Here is a 20,415-nt window from a genome sequence, read left to right on the forward strand (position 1 = left end):
GCTGTGTGTGAACCCTGGGGCTTCCCACCATGCCCACGAGTGACACTAAGGAAATTCCGTCAGCGGGGAGACGCTGAAAGCTGGACTGTGGGGTTTGGGGAGACCCTCCGGGCCCATCTCTTTCCGACGGGTTCGGCCGTGTCGGAGCAGCCTGCCCACCCCCCAAACCCACCCCAGTGCCCCTGATCTGTCATCACCCCTGAATTGTGTCAGAGGGAGGAGCTTGGGAGATTCCCCAAGGCGGTGGTGAACAAGGAAGGTTCTGGAAGCTTTTCTTCGCCGAGTTCCTGAGTTCTCTGCCTGCTTTGCTCCCAGAGAAGCTGCTCTTCCTGTGGGGCCCAGCTCGGTAATCAGAGGCCGCGTGGCCTCCGTGGGTGTGAGTGGCACGGTTGTCACCTAGACCTCACCCCGCTACCCCGCTGCCATCACGCAGGTCCCGGCTGGGATTGGGGGGGGGGGGCGGCGGTTGGAGGGTGTTTGCCACGCTGCCCTGCCCACACTGAGCCCCAGAACCCCTCCTGCCCGGCCCCTCTCATCGGGAGCCTGACCACGGGCGAGGGACACGCAGAGCAGCCCAGACCCCCGGGCGCCATGGAAACGCCCAATTAGGAGTGGCCGCGCTCCCCAGGGGCAGGCGATGCGCCCGGCTGGTGCGTGTTCAGAAATTGCAGACAAAGAAGCCGGGGGAGGCCGCCCTTGCTTCTGGCCAGGACCATCTGTCCCTGTGGTCCCGGGGACCGCAGCATCCTCTGGAGGAAGGGAGGCCCGCGAGAGGCCCGCAGCGTCACCGGTGGTGGTGGAAGCTCACGCGTGCCGGCCCCTCCCTCACGGACCGTCTCCACCGTGCGGGCGCGTCCTCCAGCCCAGTGGGGCTGATGGCGGACAGTAGGGTGGAATGTCCCTAATGTGCGTTGTGGGGGCGGGGGCCAAGCTCAAGGGGCCGGAGGGCGTGTCCGACCTGCACAGGACCCGAGTCTGATCCCCAGCAGTGCACGATGCTGTGAGCAGGGGGGACAGCTGGTGGCCCTCAGTACCCCATCATCGGGCCCGAACATGGAGCCGTCTGGGTCAGTCGGGTGACGGCTGCGGGGAGGGAGGGGCCCCCCGAGCACCTGAGTGCTGCTTGGGTACCAGCCCCCAAAACCCGTCTCTGCTGAGATGTGCTGGTGATCGACAGCTCGTGGCCTGTGCGTAATTCCCGGTGGACAGTCGTCTCGTGGCCTGTGCGTTATTCCTGGTGGACGCGGTCCAGGCCAAGCACACCTTTGCTCTGTCCTTCCCGAGGGCACCTGAGGGGTGAAGTTGAGCAGGGAGGGCTCAGCCCAGAGATGTTTCCTGTCACACGGGCATCCGTGGCTGATTTCAGTCTCTCAAGAGTTTGAGGAAATTTCCACTGAGAGCCCATGGGTCAGGGTCAGGGGCTTGAGGGCAGCCTGACGCCCTGACCAGGTGGTCCAGGGCATGGTGTGGATCTCTGGGGGAGAGGGCATACCTCCAGCAGAGGAACGTGACCCCATGTGGTCAGCCACGGTGACAAGCCCCTGGACACCCTGAGCCTCCAGGCAGAGATGGTGCCAGGTGCCATGGCGTTTGCCCATCCCTAAGCCCCGTTAGGGTGTGGGGTGCTATCCGCTGCCTGCGCCCTGCACCCTGCCCCGGCCCGGGAGTCTGCTCTGCGCTCTCTACCTGTCTTCTGTTCCTTTGGGAGCCGAGGCTCATCAGCCACGGATCCACTCGGGGCCAAGCTGGGTGTGGGGGGTGGGCTGGCGTGGACTGTGAATTGGATTGGCCTGGACTGACATGGCTCTGCAGTGTCCAGGTGCTTGCTCAGATCCGGGCCCTGGACTCTGTTCTCTAGCTGCTGTGGGGGGACAGGGGGCCCCTCAGTCTGTGCTGAGTGGAGAGGCGCGGCTGGGCATGGGTCACAGCCCAGGGATAGAGGCTGTAAGGGGAAAATGTCTGTTCTTAGTAAACAGGTTTTTTTTTAAAAAATAAATCTTACGTGTCCATTCCCCTAGGAGACCTGGGTGGGGCCGCACAGTCCCTTTTCACCGTCTAGAGTTGACAGATTTGGGGAGGGATTTGGTCAGCCAGTCCCAGAGGCTGCAGGAATCGTGGTCAGGTATTTCCCCATGGTCACGGTTCTGGAAGAATAGTGCTGGGCTCTGGGTGTCCACACCTGCATCAGCCCAGCGGCTCTGCCTGCAGGATTCTCGCGGGCAGCAGGGCCCTGGCGGAGCCCGGCCCACACGGCCCCCTTTGGCGTTCTTCTCGGTCCTCCCTCCCCAGGGTCTGGTCCGGAGGGCCGTGGCAGCGATGAGGCCCCCACCGCCAGGCAGGCTCCCTGGGTTCACCAGCACACCGGCGTGCCTTTCCCAGTTCCCCCACTGAACAGCAGGAGGTGCGTGAGGGTCCGTGGTCTCCAGTCTAGGCTCAGGGCGCCAGTCGGGGACAGCTCAGAGTGCCCGTAAATCTCTGCTTCCCGCCCCCTGCGCATGTGAGGTTGTGGAGATGCTTCTGGGCCTTTCGAGATGGGGCCTAGAGCCAAGAGCTCTTCCGGCGCTCCTGAGGTTCCGAGCTAGACGCGCCTTCATCGTGCACAGCACAACGTGAGAAGTTGGGTCCCACAACCTTTCTCCACCGTCGCAGGCCAGGGCGTGGATCCAGCTCCTCACGGCAGGAACCCTCTTACCTGCCCGAATGGGGCCGAGCTCCGGCCTCTCCTCCGTCCGTCGACGGCGCACGCTGGCTGTGTGCAGAACCCCACGAGTGTATCCTGGCGGAGACCGGATGCATCAGGGCGGCGGATCCCCCGCACCGGCGTCTCCCGCAGAGGAGCTTGGTTCCCGCCTGCGACGGCCCTTGCCGCCCTCCTCACTCCCTGCGCTCCCCCGTCAGACGGCCAAAGCGGTGACTCATTTCCGTCCTCCCCGCCAGCACGGCTCGGCTCTGTAGGAGACCCCAGAAATGACGCAGAGCTGCTCCGTCGTCAGCCCCCGAGCCCATCTGCAGGGATCAGACAAGCCGGGAACAGGCCCGCGGGGGTCTGGCCGCGGGGGTTGACGGGAGTGAAGTCAAGTTCAAGAAGAGGCCGGCTCCCCTGAGCCAGACCTCGGGGCTACCATGTGGACTGTCCTGGGCGGCCCCCTTAGCTGCCACGCCCGCCCGTGGCGTGGCCCCTGCACTGGAGCTCCCCGGGGGCCCGAGGGCATGGTCAGGCCTAGTTTGCTTTTCGTGGGGACCCAGAGCTCCAGCTGCCACCGTTCCTTTGAGCCTGGGGGGGTGGGGAGACAGTGGGGGGCTTTCTCTGTCATTAAGAGGCAAGGTGACGACCTCTTCGCCAGAGCCTGATGTGTGGTATGCCCCGCCTCCTATGGTGATCCCCACCCACTTGTGCTCCCGACCCGCCTATGATGCTCCCTGCCTGCCCACAGTGCTCTCTGCCTACCTGCTATTTGGGGCCTCTACCCCACGGGAGCACTGGAGTCCCAGCACGATCCTCCATATCCGTCTGTCCCCAGATAGCCTCAGGCACTTCCTCCATGGCCTGGCAGGGGCTGTCAGCTACGTGGGGGTCAGAAGCCAGCAAGGAAGCCATCCCCAGGGCACCATCCCCACAATGAAGGCCAGCAGAGAGGACGTGATGGTCAGGAACACTTGGTTCTGAGGAGCTGGCGGGGAGGAGTCTTCCTCTTCCAGTGCTCCTGCCCTGCCGCATTGCGAGGACCCCCCCAAAGCTGACGGATCCACTCACATCCATCCCCCGGGATGCCCACGCAGGAGCCCAGCCCCCCACAGCTTCTTGGGGACACCGCAGAGTGGGGATTGGCTTGTTTGTTTGAGGGCCACACCTGGAGGTGCTCAGGAATCACTCCTGGTGGGATCCAACCCCGGCCGGCTGCGTGCGAGGCCTGCGTCCTCTACGCCGTATGAGTGCCCCGGCCCCGTGCTGCTGTTTCGTTGGTTGTTTTGTTTTGTTTTTTTAATTTTTTTCCCACTTTAATGAGGAAGATTCTTTCCGAGAAGTCGCAACAAAGAAGCCCCTGGTGGCTCATTTTCTTCCAGTGGACTCAGTCGTGGTGGCCATCTGCCGTGCTGTTTCGTCTGGCTCCGTTGAGCTCTCGTCTTTGCGGGGCCAGGTCTGGACTGAGAAGTGCCCGGGTGGGCTCAGCTGGCAGAGCCCGGGGGCCTCTCGAGATCCCTCCCCGCCACAGCGCTCAGGAACGAGTTGCCGGATCGGGTCAGTCCTCACCCGGCGCGAGCGTTCGGGATCTGTCCCTCCCCAGCACGGAAAAGAGTCTCGGAGGAAGAGAACTGGGAAACACCATCGTCTCTGTTGGGACTTATTCATCCAGGGCGGAAAGAGGCGGCAGGGGGAGACAGGCCGCGAGAGACGCGTTCAAGGGGACACGGGCCGGAAGAACGAGCTGCTGACTTTCTAAGAAAGAAAAAGAGGAAAGGGACACACAAGAGGCCTCTAAGTGTCGTTGCAAGGGGGCTCGTGGCCCCTGGGATGTCTGGGGGGGGACCTTGGGGTGTGGGCAGACCCTGGAGGGTGCCCCTTTTCCACACCACGCACCCGGCATTAGGACGAGGCCGTGAAGGCCCCGAACCATCAGTCACGGACTCCTCGAGGAACTCCCAAGGCCACTCCCACCCTGTGCCAGGGTCCCCGGGCCCCGGGTGTCACTGTCTCTTCTGCGAGCCTGCTCCCCGCCTCAGTGAGACGTCACTGGCCAACAGCATGATTCCGTGGTCCCGGCCAGTGGCCCTGCCTGCATGTAGTGGGGACCAGACAGGCTTGCTCGGGTTCCAGCTCCCAGCGGCCCTGCCCGACACGCAGACAGACGTGAGTTCCGGCATGCATTTGCCACGGCCCCACATGGGCCAACAGCCCCCACACCTTCTGGATGCTTTCCAGGACCTTCCGGAAACTCTGGCCCCAGCGGTACTGAGCCAGCCAAAGAAGAACCACAGTCATAGGGTGCCCCCCCCCCCAGGAGAGCTGAAGACTCCCACGGCCTCCTGGAGCTGCCTGGCAGAGCGCACCCCCCCCCCCCCCCCGCCCCGCGAGGATCCTGGCACTGCCAGAAATACAAGCTGGGCTCAGGTGCGCGGTGACAACTCCGCCCGGCTGCTCAGGACTCTGGGGCTGGGGCTGGCAACGCCCTGCACTCTGGCCCCTCCCCACCATTCACCACTCACAGCCGCGTGGACTCCAGGCTGGTCTGTCTGTCAAATGCCCAGCGGTAGCAGCAGCTGGCTGGGGCGAGCCCTGTCTGCACCAGGAAGGAAACGGCTCCTGAGAAGTGGGGTGAGCCCGACCGCATGTGCTCAGCCCTGGGGTGCCCATCCTGTGGCCCCTACCCTCACCCCCAGGACCCATGTCTCTGCAGCCTGCAGAGACCTCGCTTCAGCCTGGGGGCCAGAGGCAGCCTGAGAACCCCAGTTTTTGTGGCCGTCCGTGGCAACCCTGGCGTTGGGGTTTGGTCAAAGGCAAGGGTCGTATTTCAGGGCCACGCGAGAGCAGGAAGAGGAGCCAGGCCAGCAGCACCCGTGTCCGTGGGGCCTCCGTGGCGGCCTGGCCCCCGTGCCGTGATACCGGGACGCAAGTTGTCAGGGCACTATGCTTTGAGCACTGCCCACAAGATTCCGTGGTTGTCTTGGCCGACACCTTCCTGCCCCGAGCTCACCCCATGCTCATCCCAGACACAGGACGGGCTCGGGCCCCGGGGGTCCAGCGCCAGTTGAAGAAGCAAGGGCCGCGCCGACGCGCGCCCCGCCCGCACACCCGCGCTAACAAGCGCCGCTCTGCTCGCAGGACATGGAGAAAATTGGCCATTTGTCTGTGGGGCGATGCGCTCGGCGGCCGGACGAAAAATCCCTCCGATGGCTCAATTCAATGACATTCTCTCCCGAGTTCGCGCGCGGCGACTACGGCACACAGTTTAATTCCATTTAATTTTTTTTTTTAAAGGGGGAAAGAAAGCAAAGGGAACATGTTTTAGTTTCTCTTCGGCTGGTGTCGCTCGGCTTTTTCTTAAAAGTGCCTTTCTAGTTAGTCGCCCACACAGTGATGCGATCATTATCCGCCACCCCGTCACCCCGCTGCCTCTGCAGTAAAATACAAAAAAAAAAGAGAGAGAGCGAGACCAGGGGAGCTTGTGAAGTATGACTTCCTATCCCAAGACTCATTGCCTGCGATTCGTAGCGCTTGACAGTAATGATCTTATTACAGTACTGCGGACCTTGAAGAGATTTCATGAGGAGAGTGAAAGGACGAGGTTCCGTGTAATCAAGTGGTGCTGAATATTCCACGCGTTTTTGATCACACACTGATTGGGCACAGTTTTGCCGCATCTTCCAGTCAATTATGCATGGCCCCTGTGCTCCGTGGCGAGTCAGAAACATTGACGGCTGTTGTCTGGCTTCTGGCAGGCGGCCAGGGGTTTGAAGTGCCTTGCACACCAGCCTCCCAGGATAAGTGCTTTTTAGTTGGAATTGATTACCTTTCTTTGGGCTGGGCTTAATAGCGGAACTGCATCCGGAGAGGGCTCGGGTGAAAAATGGCCGGAGGAGCCCGCGAGCGCGTCAGAACTCCTCGTCGATTTTTAGGCTCCCCTGGTTCCACCTAATTTCTGCCTAATGAGAGAACGTGGGGTCATCTTGAAGACGGGGCGTCCCGGGCGCCGCCGAGCTCACGTGTGGAGCCTGGCGGATGGGGCCGGGGAAGGGACTGCCATGTGCCGCTCCCGGGAGGCGTCCAGGCAGGGACGGGCCCCTTACAGAAGCCGGGCGTCGTCGGGGAGGTTGCAGTGGCGGGGACAGGGGACGTGCGTTCCGCGAGAGCCACCAGCCCCTGGTTCGGCACGAGATGCCTTCACGTGCGCAGCAGCCGACTCGGGCACTGGGCTGGCGGCCTGCATCCCCCGAGGTGTCGCGGCCTCGCTGTGGATGCAGTCATCACCTCCCCATCCGTCGGTCTCGAGGCTGACCGGGGTCGGCAGCCACAAGCCAGGCAGAGAAGGCTCCGACGGCCACGGCGTCTCTCCCCCGTGCCGCCCCTGATCCCAACCAGCCCGGGCATCGGCAGCTGGGAGCCTGTCACAGCTCTGCCCTCTCCTGGGAGACCACCTGGAAGTGTCCGCAGAACCCCCACCCACCCACCAGCCCTGGGGATCCTCCCCACCGCCCACCTTCATAACCCCGCTTGAGTTTTTCTTCGCACGTACCAATGGGCAGAAGCTCCCGTTTCCATAGCCTGGGCCGGCTTCTTCAGCATCCCTCGAAGAACCAACCAAATGCCCACTTCCGGTTCTGAGACAGGGCCCCCCACTTCCTGTTCTGACACAGAACCCCCCTCTTCCTGTTCTGAGACAGGCCCCCCACTTCCTGTTCTGACACAGAACCCCCCTCTTCCTGTTCTGAGACAAGCTCCCCCTCTTCCTGTTCTGACACAGAACCCCCCTCTTCCTGTTCTGAGACAGGCCCCCCACTTCCTGTTGAGAGACTCCCCCACTTCCTGTTCCGAGCCATAGACATACGCACAATTGCATACACGCGTGGTTTTTCTCAGTTTTAAGAAAGTGAAATGTTTTTAATGGAACTTGAGATTCAGGGATGAGCACAAAACCAATCACAAGGCAAAAGATTAAAGTCAACCATTCTATTCCCGTATTTGCACCCAGTTACTGACGCTTCCCACGGAGACCCAGACCCCATGTTTGTTGCCTGGCGACCTGCCAGAGGCTGTCCCGGCTCCTGCCCTCTGTGGGAGCCACCCCTCCTCCCGGCACCTGCCTTCCAGAGGGTTTCTTACCTGGGCATGCCACAGCCGCAAAAGGACGTTTCTTCCTCCGGAAGAAACCGCCCAGCGCGAGGCGTGACTGCCATGACCCCTCCTCTCCGTCCGTCTGGGTCTGTCCGTCTGGCCGGTTGCTGGAACAGCATCGTACCGGATCTGTCCCCTGTCACCAGCTCTTTTGCTGCAGCCTCGAGTCAGGGTTCGACCCGCCGCAGCTGTGTGGTACCGGGCCCTTTCTACGGCTGAGTGGCGGTTCCACTCGGCCTGGCATCCGTGGCGTGCGTGGCGTCTCCCCGCGCTGACAGCGGTGTCTCCCCGTGGCCGGGAGCGCGCCCATACCAGGCCGTGCCCTCTTTGCTGCTCTCTGTCTTTTCTCTCGTTTCCTTGGCAAACACGCACCTCGGATGGACTTGCCGGGGTTGTCGGCAGCGTGGCCTCAGCTTTCCCGAAGAACCACCCGCTTCTCTCTCTCCCTGCTTGCTCCCGTGGCCTCGCCCGTGGTTTGTTTGAGCAGCAACTTGTTACTGACTGGATCGACCTTTAAGTACCCTCCCGCTATGCTTTCAGTCTGAGTCGTCTTTGGCTTTTCGGGGGCATGTTGGCAGGGGGCGGGGGGTGCATACCCGGCTGTGCTCAGGGCTGACTGCTGGCCCTGTGCTCGGGGTCACTTACGGACGTGTCCAAGACCAGGTGTGGTGCTGGGGGTCAGCGCGGATGCCTTGGCCCGTGCGCATCCTCACTTGGTCCCGCGCTCTCTCTCCCTCTCCCCTCTCTTCCTCCTCTTTCCCCTCCCTCTCTCCCTCTCTCTCATCCCCCCCCCCCAAAATAAACCTTTTGGCCATGTTTAAAACCCTCGGTCCCGAGGCCAGGGAGGTGGTTCGGCGGGCTGGACGTGCTTTGTAGGAAGGATATCCGGGACCACCAGGGAGCCACCCGGACTGGGTGCAAACCGAAGGGGGAGAGTCCTCAATCTTGTTGGCAGAATCTGCGTTCCTTGCACGCCGCACCTCACAGTTCCTGCTTGGTGCTGGGTTTTCCCGTCTCTGTCCCCGCCCCGCCAGAGCTGGGGCCTCTGCGCTGCTGTCCCACGCGGGACTCACTTCCTGCGGCTCTGCCAGGCCACCCTCCCTGCCGTCTCCGACGTGCACCTCCCCTAGCACTTGCCCATCCTGAGGCTGATGGAAGTGGGACCAGAGTGACTGTCCCCGCCACCAGCACTGCTGCAGCCCACCTTGGTCCTTAGGCGGCACCGAGAATGCGTGCTCAACCCTTACCCCTTCGGCCACCTCTCCTGTGCTGGCTTCACAGGCCACTGTCCTTTGGCGTCACAGTGGCCTCCTGGCCAGCCGAGTTTCCGCTGCCCTTGGGTGGTTAGCACTGAGGCTGTAGTTCACCAGGATGGCAGCGGGCCGGGAGCCATTCAGAGCCGGGGCCCACATCCTCCTGCACGTTCACCAGTGGGGGCGCCCTCCTGAGGCTCTGGCCGGATCTTGGCAGGGGGGCACCCGCAGCACCTGTAGCCTTCCTGGAATGAGCAGGCCTTGACTTTGGTCACTGTGTCTCTGCATTGTCAACACAGATCCCACTGGCTGGCTCGAAGTTCAGTGAGGTGGGGTAGTATGGCCATGATGTGAAGATTTTTTAATGTTCAGACCTATTTTGGGACCTGAAAAATCAGGACCTGAGGGTTAAGTTGTGTCTGCGGCTGTGCAGGGAAATCACGATAAATTAGATAGACACTTATTGGTTATTTGCAACTACAGGGAAATACGGTAATGACAGACGCTGGTCATTTGCACTGTACAGGGAAATGTGGTAATGACGGACGCTGGCCATTTGCATCTCGGCAGAGACAGGGACTTACTGAGGACAACTGCAGCGCAGGGGGACATGGGTGCGTGCTTGCGGGAGTGACCACCGCTCCTGGCCCCTCGGGCACCTTGTGTGGTGTCCTGTGCCTAGTGCCAACACCTGCAGTGGCCGTTGGCTCCTGGGCCGCGAGGCTGAAGGGCCAGTGGTGGCCCTTGTAGAGGGTGACACATCTGGGGACAGGAGAGCCGACACGGGGGCCATGACCTGAACGTGGGTCCGGCCGTGTGTGTGGTGGGCACGGTACATGGACAGGGGCTGTGTGTCCAGGGCCAGTCTTGGAGAAGATGCAGGAGGAGCAAGAGCTTTGGCTTGTGGCAGCCTCCGGGGTGCTGTAGAGAAAGAAATGGGGGGCGAGACCCATCATAGAGAAGGGGGCGTCAGGAGATGGGGGAACAGCTGGGACCCCCACAAAGGGGGCCCAGAGCTTTGTGCGGGGGCCCATAGGCTATTCTTTTTTTTTTTTCTTTTTGGGTCACGCCCAGCGATGCTCAGGGGTTCCTCCTGGCTCTGCACTCAGGAATCACTCCTGGCGGTGCTCGGGGGACCCTATGGGATGCTGGAAATCGAACCCGGGTCGGCCGCGTGCAAGGCAAACGCCCTCCCCGCTGTGCTATTGCTCCAGCCCCCCCCCCCCAAACAGTTCTTAAGTCACTAACTTCTCTCGGGTTTGGGGGCGAGGTGTGGCTTCTTGCGGCAGTCCTGGGTTTGATCCCTGCAGCTTGTTGACCCCCACGGCTCACGGCCACCCAGACAGCAAGCAGAGCGGGAGTGTGGGCCCAGGCGAGGGCCAGGTGACCAGCTGTGCGGATAGGACACGCGTCCCCAAGGGTCACACGTGCTGGAGGGGGCACAGGCCAGGAGCGGGCAGCCGAGAAAGCCATCTTACAGGGGCAGCAGGACACCAGGCAGGGGGTCGCCTCAGGCTCCCGCGCCCGGCATTGGTTCAGATCAGATCTGCGACACGGAAAAGCTCAGACACTCCAAGTTGCTGACCAACACCGTGGTGATGGGCCGACCTGGGGCCACTCTGCGGGACCACCCACAGATCAGGCATCTCCACTGTAAATCAGAGCCCCCCAAAAGCTGCTGGGCTAGGTGCCTGTCTTCACTCAGTGCCGCCGCCCCCCTCCCCCAGGCTAACCAAGCCCAGGGTCTCGAAACTTGTGGAACGTGACAGGGGCCGGGGGGAGGGACTGTGGGATCCTGGTGTGGCTCCCTGGCCTCTGATGCCCAGTAATTCCCACATGCCCACTTGCTTCCCACCAGATGGTTCCAGACTAGCAGACTCTCAGTGTATTATTTTACTTGCTGGTCTAAGTAACTGGAAATTTTTTTTTTTTTTTTTTGCTTTTTGGGTCACACCCGGCGATGCACAGGGGTTGCTCCTGGCTCCGCACTCAGGAGTCACTCCTGGCGGTGCTCAGGGGACTCTGTGGGACGCTGGGAATCGAACCTGGGTCGGCCACGTGCAAGGCAAACGCCCTACCCGCAGTGCTATCTCTCCAGCCCAGAAAAATATTTTTAAGGAGTGGTGACGCATACTTCAATCTCCTCTGACTTCTCCCCCCACATAAAATCATTTCCTGATATTTTATAGAATTTTATAGAATTTAGCATTTCTGAATAGCAGCAGGAATTAGAAAAGTGTCTAGCTGTTAAGTCCAGAGAAGGACCCGGAGAGCCAGGACAGCGGGTAGGGCGCTCGCCTGGCACACAGCTGGCCCCTGTTTGAGTCCCCAGTGCCACCAAGGGTCCCCCGAGCATTGCCGGGGATTATCCCTGAGCACAGAGCCAGGAGTAAGCAAGCCCTGAGCACCGTGGGATGTGACCCCTAAACCGAGAAAATCTAGAAGGGAAACATGAGTGGCGCAGAGAGCATTCAGATACGGGGGCGCTCAAGAAATAACGGGCCCGGGCCGGTATGCAGGGACCCGCTCAGTCCCCGAGCACCACCAGAGGTGACCCCACAGCACCAGGGGTGACCCCCTAACCTGGAGAAAATGCAGCCGCGGGCTCCTTCCCATGCATGTCCCCTCCCCGTGGAGAGAGAGGAGATGGAATGCAAAAGAAGTTTCTAAAATTCCCTCGCACGGCGTCATTTCCAGAGGCGCCGAGTGGCCACGGCAGGGACGTGGGTGGGACACCGGGCCCGTCCCTCCCCGGTCGGTGCTCCCGAGACAGGCAGTCACGTGCTGCCGCCTCGCCTCACGGCTGATGAAGGCACCTCACTCCGCCGATTCTAATGAAGAAGAAATTCCTCCTTGGCAGAAATACTCCCCGTTCGCCTTTCATTCCCGCTCAGTGCTCCTGATTGTCTCTAAGCTCTGCTTCAGTCGTGAGTGGAGGAAGGAAGGAAAAAAAAAAAAGTGGAGATTCTCCCCGTTCAGACTTTTTTTTTTTTAGAAAATGCTTTCACTCTGGCTGTCCAAGAAAGCACGGCCGCCTGCCTCTCCTGCAGGGAGCACTGGCCAGCCCCTGCCCACCGGGCACGTTGGTAGCTCCTGCACGCTGCCCTCACCCCTGCACGTAACCCCCAGCCCCCACCCGCTGCCCTCAGCCCTGCACGCTGCTCCTTCTCTTTGTATGCAGAGGGCAAGGCCTTGTGTGCAGCTGACCTGGGTTCGAGTCCTTGGCACCGCATGGGGTCCCCTGAGCACAGAGCTAGGAGGAAGCCCTGAGTACTGCAGGGCCTGGCCCCAAAGCCAAGAAAGAAGGTGGGGGCCGGGAGGATGACAGACCCAGCTTTGACTGACAGTACCGCGTGGTCTCAGAGCACTGCTGAGTGTGGACGCCAAAAGAGAGACAGACGGGGGCTGGAGAGATAGCACAGCGGGTAGGGCGTTTGCCTTGCAGGCGGCCGACCCGGGTTCGATTCCCAGCATCCCATATGGTCCCCTGAGCACCGCCAGGAGTGACTCCTGAGTGCAGAGCCAGGAGTAACCCCTGTGCATCGCCAGGTGTGACCTAAAAAGGAAAAAAAAAGAGAGACAGACGGACACAGAGAGGGGAAGGAGACCAGGCTGAGCTCCCGTTAGCCTGGGACACTGGCATGGCTGACTGTCCCGTCCCCGGCGCCCCACCTCCACCCCGAGGCCCAGAGCACGGCACTGCCTTCGAGACGGGGGAAAGGCTCTGACGGGGTGGGCCACAGGGACACGAGCGTCTACTCCTTCCAGGTTTGGAGGCTCCGGGCTGAGGTGAGGGGAGCAGACGGCCCTGAGTGGGCGCAGCAGGTGTGGATCCTCCCCGTGAGGCCGATGGGTGGCCTCGGCTGTGGCCGCAGACCGGCTCTCTGCACAGACCCCTCTCCTCTCCGCACGCACAGCCCCTGCTTCCTGTCCAAGGCCAGGGTGCAGCGAAGGCGTCCCACAGGACGGATGCCCTGCCCACGGGTCCTGTCCTGGAACCACGTGGTTCCCAGTGTACCTGAAGTCCACGAGTCCTCGGAGCATTTTCCCCAAGGGCGTTTTCCCCAGCTGGGTGATGCACACGTGCACATGCTCAGAGCTGCGCCTCTCGGGCGTTTGTCTCTTCCTTTGGAGGGGAAACACCACAGTGGTCAGGGTCCCAGGGGCCACCCCTGGCAGTGCGTGGGCCGTGGTACCAGGGATCAAACTCGGGGCCTTGAGCTTGTAAGACTGTGGGCTTCCCGTTCCGTGCACGGGCCTTCAGCGGTACTGCGGCGTCTCTAGTGAATATCCCCTGGGGTCCGTGGGGCTTTGGCCCCTCTCTGGGTGCAAAGCTGAACAGTGGCCCATCAGAGCTGGCACTTCCGGTTTAGTCTCACCGGGCTGCATGTCTCAGCGCCCTGCGTTAACCTTACTTGATTTTGAGCCAAGACTCGAGTATTCCACGTGAAACCTTTTGGGGACCTAAGTGCCCGCCCCCACCCCCCGTCCAGACACAGGGAGGGTCCCGCTGTGTCTCCCGGGGTCCAGCCACCCTGCTGGTCACTTGGAAACCCTGCTGCTTCTCAGGGGGGACGCTGGGGCATCCCGGGAGGGGTCCCTCCCCAGGCCCCGCGCTGGCTCCCGAGTGTCACGCTGGCTTCTGCCCGTTCCTCCCGTCTCTTCCCTCCCGCGCCCGTCGCCCCCCGAAATCCATTGTGCAAATTGATTCTGCGATCAGCCTTGATGAAGCGCCGGTGTTCGGGCCTTGCCAGCGCGCGGCTTATTAGCTATTCCCGATGATGTGAGTGAGGTGCGCGCGGGGGCCGCCACGTCGGGCTGGGAAGTGTGCGGAGATTAACTGGGGCCTCTCCGGCCGTTTGTCACACAAATAGCCGTGCCACTGAGCTGAGGAGCCATCCATCACTGTGTTTCTGAGGATTGAAACCTTTTACCAGGGGTGTCAGTTCCATTATTCAATAAACAAGAGGAAGCGGCCTGCCGCCCGCACGAGCATCCCCGGGCCTCCGCTCGGCGGCTGGGCCACGCCTGCCCACGCCAGACCGGCCCCTAGTGTCCACCCTCGGCTCACACCCCGGGACTCGCCAGCCCTGCGGGGCAGCGGGATCTCCTGTGACTACACGGATGGCGAGTGGGTGGGCACAAGAGCCCCCCCACCACCGCGGACCACAGGAAGGCGGCCCTGCTCCTGCCCCGCTCCTCCGCCTAGCCTGGGCCCCTCCCCGCTGCCCGCACCACCTCGGTCCTTGTTTATCAGGAGGAAGGTGAAGGTGGGTCAAAACCAAGTTTACGTTTTTATTTGGTTGGTTGGTTGTTTGATTTATTAATTTCTTTTGCTTTTTGGGTCACACCCAGCAATGCTCAGGGATTACTCCCGGCTCTGCACTCAGGAACTTCGTGGTGCTCGGGAGACCCTTTGGGATGCTGGGAATCGAACCTGGGTCAGCCGCATGCAATCGCTCCAGCCCCCAAAACCAAGTTTATGAGAGCAAAAGGGGAACTGTCTCCATGTGCTTCCCAAGAGGCCAGGCGGGACTGCAGGGGGGTTGTGGGTGCTCCCCGCTGGTGCTCCTGCCCTCGGGCCATCCCCACCCCCACCCAGACCTGGAGCCTAGTTCTTAAAATGGGGAGGGGTTGGGGCTATAGTCCAGCGGAGAGGGCACTGGCCTGGCATGCAGCTGACCCGGCTTCGATCTCTGGCATCCCATAGGGTCCCCCGAGCGCCGCCAGGAGAGACCCCTTAGTGCAGGGCCAGGAGTGGCCCTGAGCACAGTCAGGTGTGGCTCCCCCCGCCCAAGTTTAGTTTTCAGGACAATCAAGTCCTCCCACTAGGAGGAAAGAGGGTGGCAGGGAGAGTCAGGGAGAATCGCAGTGTCAGTGACGTCTGGATTACTCAGCAAGGATGTGCTGCTGGAGAGAGAGAGAGAGAGAGAGAGAGAGAGAGAGAGAGAGAGAGAGAGAGAGTGTGTGTGTGTGTGTGTGTGTGTGTGTGTGTGTGTGTGCTCGGTTATGTTTAGGTGTTGGTTCATGATGCATGTGTGTGATTGCATGTGTGCGTGTGTGGACCCGTGGGGATATATTACTTCTCATGGAGAGTCCGTAAATTTAGATTTAAAATTTAAAAATTAGGTCCCCGGGACCCCCGAGTCCCACCCCTGAGCCCAGTGTCAGGAGTCGGCCCACAGCAGCCCCAGGTATGGCCCAACACCCACAGAAGAAAGAGTTTTGTCTCTCCGCGCTGCCCCGTTGTGCTGGCCAGGGTCACCCCCAGCCCTGGGCACGGAGACTGCCGGGCCCGAGGCGCCCAGGAGGCTGCATTTCATGAGCATTGGAACGTGTGTGGGACTGCGGGGGTGCCCGCACGCTGCCCTGTCTCTGTTTCCCTCGCTCCCTGCCCTGAAAATGTCACAGGCCAGACAGTGTCCCAGGACCAACGGAGCCCGTGGGGACCGGGGTGCGAGCGAGGCCACCTGACCCAAGAGAACCCACTGGGTTTCCTGCTCTTCTGGGCTTTACTGCCAGCGTGCATCATTCTGGCGAGTCCGGCCCTGGGCCTTCGTGCCCTCAGCACCAGCCAGTGTCCTTAGTTCTTTTTTTTTTTCTTTCCTTTGCTTTTTTTCTTTTGCTTTTTGGGCCACACCCGGCAATGCTCAGGGGTTACTCCTGGCTGTGCACTCAGGAATGACTCCTGGTGGTGCTCGGGGGACCCTATGGGATGCCGGGGATCTAACCCGGGTTGGCCACGTGCAAGGCAAATGCCCTACCTGCTGTGCTATCTCTCCGGCCCAAAACTTCCATAGTTCTGACTTTTGGCTGCCCCGTGTCAGCCCAGGTGCTGGCTCTGACTCCCGGCGGTGACCTGACCCTGGCCTGTCCCACCAAGTTACGTGGGGCCAGCGTACTGTCCTGTCTCGGCCCTGGCTGCATTAAGGCTCATCATCTCTGTACACGGCCACGGCCAGGGTCAGGGGTCATCCTGAGTCCCTCACACCTTCCGTGGTTTTTTTTTCTCTGTACATCAAAGCCCTTTTATTTTTTTATTAAATTATCTTTGGTTTGCCCCTGCCCTGTGCTCAGGTATCAGTGCTCAGGGCCCCGGGCAGGCGTATCCTGTGCTCCAGCCCTGATCAGCACACAGAACAGTGTCCCGAGAAGGCCTCAGGCAAACAGGCCGTTCATCGGCTGACGCGTCTGATCTGGGCCTGAGCTTCCGGGAGGGGACAGTCACTCTTGGTGGATTCTTGGTATTGGCCATAGTCTCCGCCGCGGCCGCATCGCCCCTGCCCTTCCCCATGTGGCTCTCGGCCTCCAGGGCCCCCCCCCCCCAGAGGCAGCTGGCCGCCCCACCCCCAACCCCACTGCCTTCAGTCCAGCAACCAGCCCTCGTCCTCAGTCCCCTTGCTGTTGGTGGCCTTGATGACAGTGAGGAGAGTGGCTGGCTCAGGTCCCATGGGGGCAAGGGGCTGCAGGCACCCACCTTATCTCTGGTCCATCCCCCCGACATGACATGCTCGTCCGTGAGGCTGCTTGGACTCCGCACAGGGCCCCCACACACACCCCCCGTGCCGCCTGACAGCGACTGGTCCTGACCCTGGACCTGGACTGGAGAATTCACTCAGAGACAAAACCCAGGAGCTTAGGGCACTGGGGCCCGGGGACGGCTCAAGTGGACAGGTCGGGCCCCTCCCGTGTCCAGGCCTCTCCTCTGACCCGCGGAGGCCGTCACTCATCCAGTGCCTCGATGCCCCATCCTGACTCTGTCCCTCCCCATCCCCGGGCCTCCAGGCTACAACGGCCTGGTCTGTCCCTGTGCCCTTCCCTGTCCCGTGCCCATCCCTGCGCCTGAATCCACGGCTGGGCCTGTCCCCGTGTCCCTGTGGAGTTGCCGCCCTGTCACCTGTCCCTGGGCCTCTCCAGGACTGTGCCCAGTTGTCCCCTGGCCCCTTGGCCTTCAGTTGACCCCCGCGGTCCTGAGTCTGGGAGGGGCGAGGGCGCGGCCTGGCCGGGGCTTCCCTTCCTCTCCCCACCCCTGCCCAGCTGCCCCGTGTCCTGTGTTGACTGGAGGCCTTTAAAGTGACCAGTTCGGGCTGGAGTGATAGCCCAGCGGGGGGAGGGCATTTGTCTTAGACGCAGCTGGCCTGGGTTTAATCCCCAGCATCCCTCATGGTCCCCCGAGCACTGCCAGGAGTGAGTCCTGGGTGCAGAGCCAGGAGGAGCCCCTGAGCATCACTGGAACCCAAAGAGCAAAAATCGAACTACAGCGACCAGTTCCACGAACTCGCCCACTCGGAGCCCCCTTCTCCATGTGAAGTGCCCAGTCAGCCCCCTCCCCCACCTCCTCTTGGTTCTCTGGGCAGTGGGCAGAGGGCAGCGGTGTCCCCGGACCCTCCTTGTGGGTTTCCTGTGTGGACGCTGTTATGTCCCAGGAAGGGAGTTTCGCTCGCACATTGACCAGACCAGAATGCAAATGCAAGGCCCCGTTATCGCTAGCTCGAGCTCGGGTCCGGGTCCCATCCAGTGCAGTGGAGTCTTGACAAGGACCCCGACTCCGAATTCTGAGCAGTCCGTATAGGGTTTGGTTACATTACAGCATTTTTTTTTTCTAGGAACGGGCATAAGGTTTCCGATTCTTGTCTTTGTCCAGTCCAGTGACTTCAGGGACCAGAATTATGTTTCCAGTTCTTGGTCCCTGTCCTGTCCCGTGACTCCTCTCCCTGGGCCCTCTCTAGTTGGCTGGGCGCCATGGCCCATGCCCCCTTCTCCGAGAGTCTGCTGCCAGGGGGCGGCTTCTCTGCCCAGGGTGGTATTATTCTCTGAGAAGTCGGGACTTTCTGGTGGGAAAACCGAGACTTGGGCCTGCTGGGTTTCGGTCCGAGAGTGGAGCCGGTCATGGCCCCCCTTCAGCCTAACAGAAGGGTCTCTTCTGCCCCTTCCCCAGCCGATGCGTCCAGTTGAGGGTGGGCCGTGGGCACCTGTTCCGACCTTGACTACGTACAGCCCGGCCCCACTGTCCTAGCCAAGCACTGAAGCACTGAGTCACGTTCCAGCGCCTCCTGGCCGGTTCCCGAGGGAACCCTGGGCCTCTGCTTTGGAAAAGGGGCCCGAAGCCAAGGCCTGGCGGGCAGGTGGGCTCTGCTGCCCCCGCCCTCCTCGGCCACCCCACACCGACCAGCAGGAGAGGTGTGTGCGCTAACGGTCTCAACGCGTGTGCGTCACACGGGTCCTCCGTGGGGCTCAGCAGAGCTGGAGCGGGGTTGCAGACCCAACGGGGCTGACCCCGACTCTGCCGCTCCTCCTATCCCTGCACAGCTGAGGAAGGGGCCGCGGCTCAGTTCCAGAACATTCGAGTCTCTCCCAGAACTGCCCTGGGCACAGACTGGGGCGGGCGAGAGAAGCAGCCGTTCGGCGGGCCGTGGGGCGTTTTTCCCACAAACCTGAAATGAAAAGAACTTTATCGTCCCGGCCGTGAGTTCCACCTGCCCCTGAGTTCTTGCTGGAAGTGAAATGGACAGCCATTTCTTCTAGACTGTTCCATCGAAGCCAGGCGGTGCGGGCACAGGTGCGGGGCCGTCCCTGCGTTCCTCCTGGGGGGACGGACCGTGGCCAGCCTTGTCCACTCGCCAGGGGGCTCGCTAATTACCCTGGGGGAGCTGGGGGGGGGGAAATCTGCTTGTGTTTAGGGGGCTGCAGAGGGCGGAGTCTGGAACCTGCCTTTGGTCTCGCCCGCTCTGATCTCTGGAGGTGATTGAATAACGACAAGCGGATCCTGAGGCTTCTTCGGGCCTCTGGGAATTTCCAGTGACGTCTTCGGAAACACAAAAGGGTCCATCAAGGCCCTGCAGCAGCCACGCGGGGCCCACACGGGGGCCGGAGGGCCGCAGCCCCCCGCCGGGGAGCCTCATTCCGCTCGGGCGGTCGGAGGAAGTCGAGTAGGGAGGGGACAGATCAAACACAAGGGCTGCTTTGTGGGGGGCTGGTCCAGTGATCAGACGCCTCGATTACAGCCCCCGAGCCAGCTGCCATTAAATCATTACGCCTTTGATTAGTGGCTCTCGCCCCGGCCGGCGCCTTTGAAATTGGATAGCACAATTTGGAGTTTTATTAAAAAACAATTTTTGCTGGAACTCTTGAGGACGATTTTGTATGCTTAAAAAAAAAGGAAAAAAAAGAAAAGACCCTCTAAAGGTCTAAGATAGGGGAGTGGAGGGGGGGAGGAGGAGCCAGCGGTTCCCTGGAACACCCCGCGCTGGCCCCGGGGTATCTCTTTGGGTATCTCTTTGTTGGCTTGGGGCGCCCGCACCCCTCCAGGGTGGTCCCAGGAGCGGAATCCTTTGGAGCCACCGGGCACCCCCAGAAACCAGGGACCCCGAGTTCTTCTTGCCCTCCAAAGCCTTCCTGTCTTGGACTGCCCCCCCCCCCCGCCTCACCCCACCCCAAGTCTGGGGAGCGAGGGAGCCCCCGTCATTCCTGCTGGTTTAGCCTCGCACCGAGTTCTGGTGGCCTGTGAGCAGGCGGCCCCCTCTGAGGCAGGCCCAGAGCCGTTGGGCCCTGGCTCTGCCCCCAGGTCCCGTGTCCCCGTGTCTCGCACCCAGCACCATCCCCGCCTGATCGGCCTGCCTGCTCTCACAGCAGGGCCTGAAGCTTCGGCTGAGTCTCTATTGTGTCCGTTTTCTGGGGTTGGTGGCTCTTTCCTTCCTGCCTGCCACCCTCGCCCCTCCGAAGTGACCTTTGGCAGTGCCCATCGCTGTGTGTGCTGCCAGGGTAGCCGCTGGCAGATGGAGCTGGAATCAGACGTGGAGTCTGGTGCGCCCGTCCACAGGGCGGCCCGCTCCCGCTGCGAAAGCCCAGTGCACTGGCCTCGTCTCCGTTGGTCACCTTCCCCGGGCTGAGTGTGTGTGTGTGTGTGTGCCTGTGTGTGAGTTTTGTAAGAGTTGTATGTGAATGGGCAGGTGTGAATGTGAGGGTGTGTGAGTCCTTATGGAGTTGAGAGGGTTGTGGGGGGCTGAGGTTGTGTGAGAGTGTGAGAATGTAGAAGGCTGAGAGGTGTGTGTGTGTGTGTGTGGTTGTAAGGGTTGTGGGATGGGTGTAAAGTGATGTGGGAATGTGAGAGTTGTGTGTGTGTGTGTGAGGTAAGGGTGGTTGTGTGGGACTATGAGAGTGTGTATGAGTGTGTGGGCTGGAGTGACAGCACAGCGGGGAGGGCGTTTGCTTTGCACGAGGTCGACCTGGGTTCGGTTCCTCCGTCCCTCTCGGAGAGCCCGGCAAGCTACCGAGAGTATCTCACCCGCACGGCAGAGCCTGGCAAGCCCCCCGTGACGTATTCGATATGCC

General features: G+C 61.4%; 1 protein-coding gene across 6 annotated transcripts in view; it reads left to right on the top strand.

The window, feature by feature from the left end:
- AGAP1 (ArfGAP with GTPase domain, ankyrin repeat and PH domain 1) overlaps positions 1 to 20,415 on the top strand; it is a 502,434-nt gene that overhangs the window by 422,000 nt on the left and 60,019 nt on the right. The window lies entirely within an intron of this gene.

This window comes from Sorex fumeus, unplaced genomic scaffold, assembly GCF_029834395.1.
Source record: "Sorex fumeus unplaced genomic scaffold, SorFum_2.1 ptg000005l, whole genome shotgun sequence".
NCBI classification, from domain to species: domain Eukaryota; kingdom Metazoa; phylum Chordata; class Mammalia; order Eulipotyphla; family Soricidae; genus Sorex; species Sorex fumeus.